The sequence below is a fragment of the Brassica napus genome, chromosome C2 (assembly GCF_020379485.1).
Source record: "Brassica napus cultivar Da-Ae chromosome C2, Da-Ae, whole genome shotgun sequence".
NCBI lineage: Eukaryota > Viridiplantae > Streptophyta > Magnoliopsida > Brassicales > Brassicaceae > Brassica > Brassica napus.
The window spans coordinates 21,857,320-21,866,965 of NC_063445.1; the positions used below are offsets into that span (position 1 = coordinate 21,857,320).

At 30.3% G+C, this 9,646-nt stretch overlaps 1 pseudogene; it reads left to right on the top strand.

The window, feature by feature from the left end:
- LOC125582247 overlaps positions 1-4,649 on the top strand; it is a 6,905-nt pseudogene extending 2,256 nt beyond the window's left edge.
- The last annotated feature ends 4,997 nt before the right edge of the window (positions 4,650-9,646 follow it).

Genomic DNA, 9,646 nt, shown 5'->3' on the forward strand with positions numbered 1-9,646 from the left:
ATCTAATAAGTATAAGTTCCTTGTGTCAGAATTGAGAAATTCTATGACTCGAATATTTAGTATTATCTTATTTATTACATGTGTCTACTATTTAAGCAGAATACCATTACCCATTTTTACTAAGAAACTAAAAAGAACCTCAGAAACGGGTGAGATTAAACAGGACCAAGAGGTATCCACCGAAGAAGCTCCTTTTCCTTCTCTTTTTTAAGAAGAAAGGGAGGATCTGGACAAAATCGATGAAATGGAAGAAATCAGAGTAAATGGAAAAGACAAAATTAATAAGAATGATGAATTCCACGTTCGAACGTACTATAACTATAAAACAGTTTCTGAAAATCGAGATGGAAATAAAGAATCAAAAAAAAAAAAAGAGGATCTTTTTTTATGGTATGAAAAACCTTTTGTAACTCTAGTTTTCGATTATAAAAGATGGAATAGACCAAATCGATATATAAAAAAAGATAGTATTGTAAATACTGTAAGAAATGAAATGTCACAATATTTTTTGTATACATGCCAAAGTGATGGAAAAGAACGAATATCTTTTACATATCCCCCCAACATTTCAACTTTTTTTGAAATGATACAAAAAAGATCCCTTCATTTACAACAGAAAAAATACCCTCGGATCAAGTTTATACTTGTTGGAGTTTGGTCAATGAAGAAAAAGAATAAAATTTTAAAAACGAATTTTTAAATAGAATTGAAGCTTTAGATAAGAAATGGTCTATTGAAAATATACTTGAAAAAACAACTCGATTTTGTCATAACGAAACTCAAAAAGAATATTTACCTAAAATGTATGATCTATTTTTACATGGGATCTCGCGCGGAAGAATCAAAAAATTATCTCCGTTCCAAATCATAACCAAAACCTATAAAAAAAAGAATATAAGAGGATATTGGATAAACAAAATTCATGGTATACTATGAAGATTAATTCTCAAAAATTTAAGCAAACAATAGAAAAATTTAAAAGAAAGTCTTTATCAATAGAGAAAAAACTTTATTTTTTTTCAGAACCCTAAGAAGAAAAAATTCAGTCAGAAGAAATAAAAATTTTCAAAATTTTATTTGATGTCGTTATAATTTATAATAATGATCAAACTCTTATAAATTTTTTTATTGATTTCCATGAAATAAATAAACAAGTTCCTCAATGGTCATACAAATTAACAAGTGAATTGGAAGAATTGGAAGCCGAAACTGAAGAAAATATACCAACCGAACCAGGAATTCGTTCAAGAAAAGCAGAACGTGTAGTGGTTTTTGTTGATTTAAAAGAACAGCATAACGAGATTTATACTAATCTCAAAGATAATCACAATTCTGATCAAACAGATGAAATGACTTTGATCCGTTATTCACAACAATCTGATTTTCGTCGAGAGATAATTAAAGGATCCATGTGTTCCCAAAGGCGTAAAACTGTTATTTGGGAATTTTTGCAAGCAAAAGCACATTCGCCCCTTTTTTGATAGAATAGAAAAAAAAATTCGTTTGATATATGGGGGCTAAAAAAAATTCTTAGAAATTTCATGTGGAATTTTTTTTTTTTTTTTTGATAAAAACGAAGAAGAACAATAAAAAAAAAGAAGAACAAAGACGTATAGAAATTGCGGAAACTTGGGATAGCTTCCTATTTGCTCAAATAATAAGAGGTTTATTTTAGTAACTTAATATATTCTTAGAAAATATATTATATTACCGTTATTGATAATAATTAAAAATAGCATCCGTATCGTATTATTTTAACATCCCGAGTGGGAAGAAGATTTAAAGGATTGGAAAAGTGAAATGCATGTTAAATGTACTTATAATGGGGTTCAACTATCTGAAACAGAATTTCCACGAAACTGGTTAACGGATGGTATTCAGATAAAAATCTTATTTCCGTTTTATCTTCAACCTTGGCAGAAATATAAATTTCAATCATCTCAGAAGGCTCGACTAAAAAATACAAAAGGAGAAAAAAATGATTTTCATTTTTAACAGTTTGGGGGCTGGAAACTGACCTACCTTTTGGTTCTACCAAAACAAAGCCTTCATTTTTTAAACCTATTTTTAAAGAATTAAAAAAAAAGAATCCAAAATCCAAAACGAAGTCGAAAAAGAAATTAAAAACTGGATTATAAAAAACTTGCTTTTTCTAAAAGGAAAAAAAAACCTTTCAAAACGAAATAGAATTCCATTAGTTGGCGAGAGAGAAATATATGAATTAAATGAAATTAAAAAAGATTCAATAATGAGTAATCAGATGATTCATGAACTATATGTTCAAAAAAAATCGACGGAGTGGCCAAATTCTTCACTCAGCAAAAACAAAATAAAAAAATATGATTGATAAAATAAAGACAATCAGAAATCAAACGAAAAAAATTCAAAATAAAAAGAAAAACTAACTAATAGTTGTAACAAACTGTGTTATGATTCTAAAATAATTGAGTCGTCAAAAAGAAGTTGGCAGACATTAAAAAAAAATACTCGATTAATTCGTAAATCTGTTTTTTTAAAAAAATTTGCGTTGAATTACTACACAACTTTTTGTTGATTCAAGAAAAAAAAATTCTTGATGGATATATTTACAAGAAAGAGGAAAATGGAGAAAAAAAATACCATTTATTTTATTTCGAGTATAAAAAATTTCATATCAAAATTTTTTTTTTTTTAGTTATGACTTATGCTCTTTATCACAAGCATATGTATTTTACAAATTATCACAAATTCAAGTTAGTAACTTTTCTAAATTAATGTCTTTTTTTGAATATAACATATACATAACATCCTTTTTTGTTAAGAATCAAACAAATGATTTTTTTCAAGAACAAGAAATCTTTCATTATGAATGGAAAGATAAAACTCTTTTAAATTCTGAAACAAATCAATGAAAAAACTGGTTACGAAGTCATTCTCAATATAATTTACCTCAGATTGCATGGGCAAGATTAATAACCCAAAAATGGAAAAAAAAACCAAGACTCTCTAGTTCTAAATCCAAGTTTAAACAAAGTGGATTCGTACGGAATTTTTTTTTTTTTGATAGTTAAAAAAAAACAAAATTTTTCTGAGGCTAACTCATTTTTCAATCCAAAACATAAACAGAATTTCAAAAAGGATTCTATATATAATCTTTTTTGCTTCAAATCTATTCATTCTACAGAAACTTTTTTTGATATGTCTACAGGCCTAGAAAATTTTTTAATCTCTTGTTTTCTAGAAAAATATAATATTCGGAGTATAGGAGAAATTTGGCATAGAAAATATTTGGATTGGAGAATTCTCAACTTTTGGTTTAGAAAAAAAAAGTAAATATTGAGCTTGATACTAAGAGTAAAAAAAAAATATTAAGACTAAAGTTAAGAATTATCAAAGAATTTATAAAATAACTAAGACGAGTCTTGCCAATCAAAAAATAATTTTTTTTTATTGGATGGGAATGAATGAAGAAATACTAAATCATCGTATAACAAATTTTAACTTTTTTTCTTTCCAGAAATTTTCTTATTTTCTAGTACATATAAAATGAAACCGTGGGTCATACCAATTAAATTACTTCTTTTCAATTTTAATGAAACAAAAAATGTGAATAAACAGATCACCCTAAAGAAAAAAAGGTTTTATACCATCAAATGAAAAAAAATTCCTTCTTTTTTTTAATCTAAATAAAGAAGAAAACGAATCGGCTGGTCAAGAAGAGTTTGAATCAGAAAAAAGAAACAAAAATAAATACGGAATCAGCTCTATCAAAGCAAGAAAAAAATATTGAAGAAAATTATACAAAATCAAAGATAAAAAAACGTAAAAATAAAAAACAACCAAAAAGCAAAACCGAAGCGGAACTTGACTTATGTCTCAAAAGGTATTCGTGTTTTCAATTGCGATGAAATTGTTTTTTTAATCAAAAAATTCTCAATAATGTAAAAGCATACTATCTCTTGGTTAGACTAAAAAATCCAACCGAGATAACGATATCTTGTATTGAAAGAGGAGAGATGAGCCTAGATAATCTAATGATTGAGAAGAATTTCACTTTTTCAAAATTAATGAAAAAAAGAATATTGATTGTTGAACCTGTCCGTTTGTCTGTAAAAAACGATGGACAACTTATTATATATAGAACCATCGGGATTTCATTGGTTCATAAAAATAAGCAAAAAATAAGTAAAAGATAAAAAAAAAGCTATATTTATAAAAAAAAAGTTTAAATTTCTTTGTCCCTGAAACTATTCTATCCCCTAAACGACATAAAGAATTTCGAATTCTAATTTGTTTCAATTTAAAAAAAAATGCAAGGGATAGAAATTCAAAATTTGATACAAATATTCAAAACTTGACCACAGTTTTGAAGAAAAAAAATGATCTTGATAAGGATAAAAAAAACTAATTAAATTAAAATCCTTTCTTTGGCCCAATTTTCGATTAGAAGATTTAGCTTGTATGAATCGCTATTGGTTTAATACGACTAACGGAAATCATTTCAGTATGATAAGAATACACATGTATACGCGATTTCAAATGCATTAATGGTAGATCCTTTTTACTATATTTTGACTATATATATAATATTAAGTTACGGTATATGAAAAATATATAATATTAAGTTACGGTATATGAAAACAATTGGATGCACAAATGTGAGAGATTGTTTTAAATTAAATCTTTATACATGAGATTCATTGGACCCGAACAATTAGGATGAGATTCATTGGACCCGAACAAATAGATTGACTCTGATATAGCTGGCTCTTTTAGGAGCTTGAATATTTCCTAATTGTTCGGGTCCATTTACTGTTATTGCTTCTGTAAACATAGTAGCTAAATAATCCCACCGCGTTACATAAGGTAAATATTGTATAATTGCTCGGTTTTCTGCAATTTTTTCCATTCTTCTGTGTAAATAACCCAAAATGGGTTCACAATCAACAACATCCTCACCGTCTAGAGTAACAATTAGATCCCATATTGTTCGGGTCCATTGGACCCGAACAGTAACAGTAAATGGACCCAAACAATTAGGAAATATTCAAGTTCCTAAAAGAGCCAGCTATATCAGAGTAATTATGCTAGAATTGAGTCGTATAGCTTCTCATCTGTTATGGCTTGGTCCTTTTATGGCAGATATTGGGGCACGGACTCCCTTTTTCTATATTTTCAGAGAACGAGAATTTGTATATGATCTATTCGAAGCTGCCACCGGTTTGAGAATGATGCATATTTTTTTCGTATTGGAGGAATAGTGGCGGATTTACCTTATGGTTGGATAGATAAATGCTTGGATTTTTGCGATTATTTTTTAACAGAGGTTGTTGAATATCAAAAACTGATTACACGAAATTCTATTTTTTTAGAACGAGTTGAAGGCGTTGGGATTATTGGTGGGGAAGAAGCAATAAATTGGGGTTTATCCGGACCAATGTTACTCGCATCTGGAATACCATGGGATCTTCGTAAAGTTGATCATTATGTGTCTTACGATGAATTTGAATGGGAAATTCAGTGGCAAAAACAAGGAGATTCATTAGCTCGTTATTTAGTACGACTTAGCGAAGTGACAGAATCCATCAAAATTATTCAACAGGCTCTGGAAGGACTTCCGGGGGGTCCCTATGAAAATTTAGAAAGTAAAGGCTTTGATATAAAAAGGAATCCAGAGTGGAATGATTTTGAATATCGATTCATTAGTAAAAAAACTTCCCCTACTTTTGAATTATCGAAACAAGAACTTTACGTAAGAGTTGAAGCTCCAAAAGGGGAATTGGGAATTTTTCTCATAGGAGATCGAAGTGGTTTTCCTTGGAGATGGAAAATCCGACCGCTGGGTTTTATTAATTTGCAAATTCTTCCTGAACTAGTTAAAAGAATGAAATTGGCTGATATTATGACGATACTCGGTAGCATAGATATAATTATGGGAGAAGTTTATCGTTAAAATGATAATTTATGCAACAGAAGTACAAACTATAAAAAAATTTCTTAGATTGGAATCTTTAAAAGAGGTCTATGGACTCATATGGTTATTTGTCCCTATATTTTCTCTTGTATTGGGAATCATAACTGGTATACTAGTAATTGTGTGGTTAGAAAGAGAAATATCTGCAGGGATACAACAACGTATTGGACCTGAATACGCCGGCCCGTTAGGAATTCTTCAAGCTTTAGCCGACGGGACAAAACTACTTTTCAAAGAAGATCTTCGTCCATCTAGAGGAAATACTCCTTTATTTAGTATTGGACCATCTATAGCAGTTATCTCTATTTTACTAAGTTATTCAGTAATTCCTTTTAGCAATCACCTTGTTTTAGCGGATCTCAATATCGGTATTTTTTTATGGATTGCCATCTCAAGTGTTGCTCCGATCGGACTTCTTATGTCAGGATATGGATCAAATAATAAATATTCTTTTATAGGTGGTCTGCGAGCTGCTGCTCAAGCGATTAGTTATGAAATACCATTAACTCTATGTGTTTTATCAATATCTCTACGTGCGATTCGTTGAAATAGAAAGGTTTATTCCGTTTCTTCTAGACAAAAAAATGAAAAAGAAAAAAAATGGAATATATATATTTATCTTTCGGGTTAATATTAATAAAACTAATTTGATAGTTATATATGAGTGAAAAAAAACTGCTCAGAAATTAGCAGTAAAAAGAAAAATTAAGTCTCATTTCCTATGTACAAAGGTTAAATTAAATGGAAATAAATATAAGCGTAAGAATCACTTTACCCCAAGGTTGGTTGATTAGTCAGCCGGGCTTGAAGCGGGTTAAAAAAAAATATTAACCGTATGACGTTTTCACTATCAGTTATAGATATTACTATACATATACATATATTACAAAGTGATCAGCAATTAGGTAAAAACGCGTGGATGGTTAGAAACACCAAAATACACAAAGAATTTGTAATAGAGATTAACCAAATTGAAAATGATATTTATGCATAACATAAGATAACAAAAAAAGAAGGTTAATTGGGGCTTGAAATTTGTAGAAATAATGAGGCAGTACTCCCCAAGATTCCGATTCAGAGTACGCTCCCATCCACCGATAAATGTAATGACTATCAGAAACGAAATAATCCTTTTTTTTTAAGTCCACCTACTTTTTTTCTAAAAAGGAAATAAAAATAGGAATGAAACAAGTATATTTTTTTTTGATAGATTTCGAAAATAAAATAGAATTTCTATCATGAATAATAAACTAATAGGATGTTTAATTCTTTTTCGTAATTGAAAAACACGACGGGCTGAAAAACCTAGTTTTATTTTTACAAGGGGTGCTTTATTAAAGGATTAAGTTATTACTAAACAAATAGAAATTAAAATTTGTAAAGGATGAGATGAATTCCGAAGCACGTTTTTTAGTTTTAGAATTTGAGCTGACAGAATTCCATTGGTATAATTCGGGACCCCATATATATTTCTATTTAATCCATTTTAGAACACATCATATCCATCTAAATAATACTAATCTGGTCCTTATATTTATTTATGGCCCCCGAGGAGCCGTATGAGGCGAAGACCTCATGTACGGTTTTGTAATAGCGGTGAGAATAGTAATGTTATCACCGACTAGGATTATCTAACAGTTTAAGTACAGTTGATATAGTTGAGGCACAATCAAAATATGGTTTTTGGGGATGAAATTTGTGGCATCAACCTATAGGTTTTATCATTTTTCTAATTTCTTCCCTAGCAGAATGCGAGAGGTTGCCTTTTGATTTACCAGAAGCGGAAGAAGAATTAATAGCAGGTTATCAAACTGAATATTCCGGTATCAAATTTGGTTTATTTTATGTTGCTTCTTATCTAAATCTATTAATTTCCTCATTATTTGTAATAGTTCTATACTTAGGCGGTTGGAATATTTCTATTCCGTATATATCTATTCTGGAGCTATTTGAAAAGGATCAAATTTTTGGAACAACAATTGGTGTCTTTATTACATTAGCTAAAACTTATTTGTTCTTGTTCATTTCTATCGCAACCAGATGGACTTTACCTAGGTTAAGAATGGATCAACTATTAAATCTTGGATGAAAATTTCTTTTACCGATTTCCCTTGGTAATCTATTATTAACAACTTCTTTCCAACTCTTTTCACTCTAAATTGAAAATCAATCCAAGATATTCATTACTTGTTTTAAACAAGAGAAAGAAACAAAGATCAAATTATTCATAGATAATTACAATATGCTTCCTATGATAACCGGGTTCATGAATTATGGTCAACAAACCCTACCAGCTGCAAGGTATATTGGTCAGGGTTTCATGATTACCTTATCCCACACAAATCGTTTACCTGTAACTATTCAATATCCCTATGAAAAATTAATAACATCAGAACGTTTCCGCGGTCGAATCCATTTCGAATTTGATAAATGCATTGCTTGTGAAGTATGTGTTCGAGTATGTCCTATAGATCTGCCGGTTGTTGATTGGAAATTGGAAACCAATATTCGAAAAAAACGATTGCTTAATTACAGTATTGATTTTGGAATTTGTATGTTTTGTGGTAATTGTGTTGAGTATTGTCCAACAAATTGTTTGTCAATGACTGAAGAATATGAATTTTCAACTTATGATCGTCACGAGTTGAATTATAATCAAATCGCTTTGGGGCGTTTACCAATGTCAGTAATTGACGATTATACTATTCGAACAATTTTGAATTCACCTCAAACAAAAAATGGGTAAACCCATTAATTTTATTAAAAAAAGAATGCAAAATTGTTGAATTATATTATATAAAGAATTTAATTAAAAACTTGTATTTATAGAATAATATTAAGTATTAAGGTATTAAGGCTTTTGAAAAACACGACGATGCTACCACATCGAGCCCGTTCCAGGAGAAGAAACTCAATTTATTGCGTATGCCGCCTACTCCACCAAATACGGATACACCACCATGAGCTTTGCAATGTTGTTGATCAATTCCATAATTAGTACTGTTTTACCCATGCCAGCCCCACCGAATAGTCCGATTTTTCCCCCACGACGAAAAGGGGCCAAAAGATCTACTACTTTAATTCATGTTTCAAAAATAGATAATTTTGTATCTAATTCTATAAAAGCAGGCGCGGATTTATGGATAGGAGATGTTGTGCGAGTATCGACATGACCTAAATTATCAACAGGTTCCCCAAGTACATTGAAAATTCATCCTAGAGTCGCTCCGCCGACCGGAACACTTAGAGGATTTCCCATATCAAACACGTCCATCCCTCTCTTTAAACCCTCGGTCGCGCTCATAGCTACAGCTCTAACTCGGTTGTTTCCTAATAATTGTTGTACTTCACAAGTCACATTTATTTCTTGACCAAGCGTATCTCGACCCTTAACCACCAGAGCATTGTAAATATTAGGCATCTTGCCTGGGGGAAAGGCTACATCCAGTACCGGACCAATGATTTGGGCAATACGTCCCAGGTTGTTTTTTTCACGTATTGAAACCGCTGGATCCGAAGTAATAGGATTTATTCTCATAATATAAAAATATGTTCAATTTTGTTGGGAAATTTTTCGAATACAGAAAAAATCTTCGATAGTAAATTCAATAATAAATGGGAGTAAGCACTCGATTTCATTGGTACCACCCAAGCGAATATGCAATTCAAATTTTTACTTATTAAATTTCAATG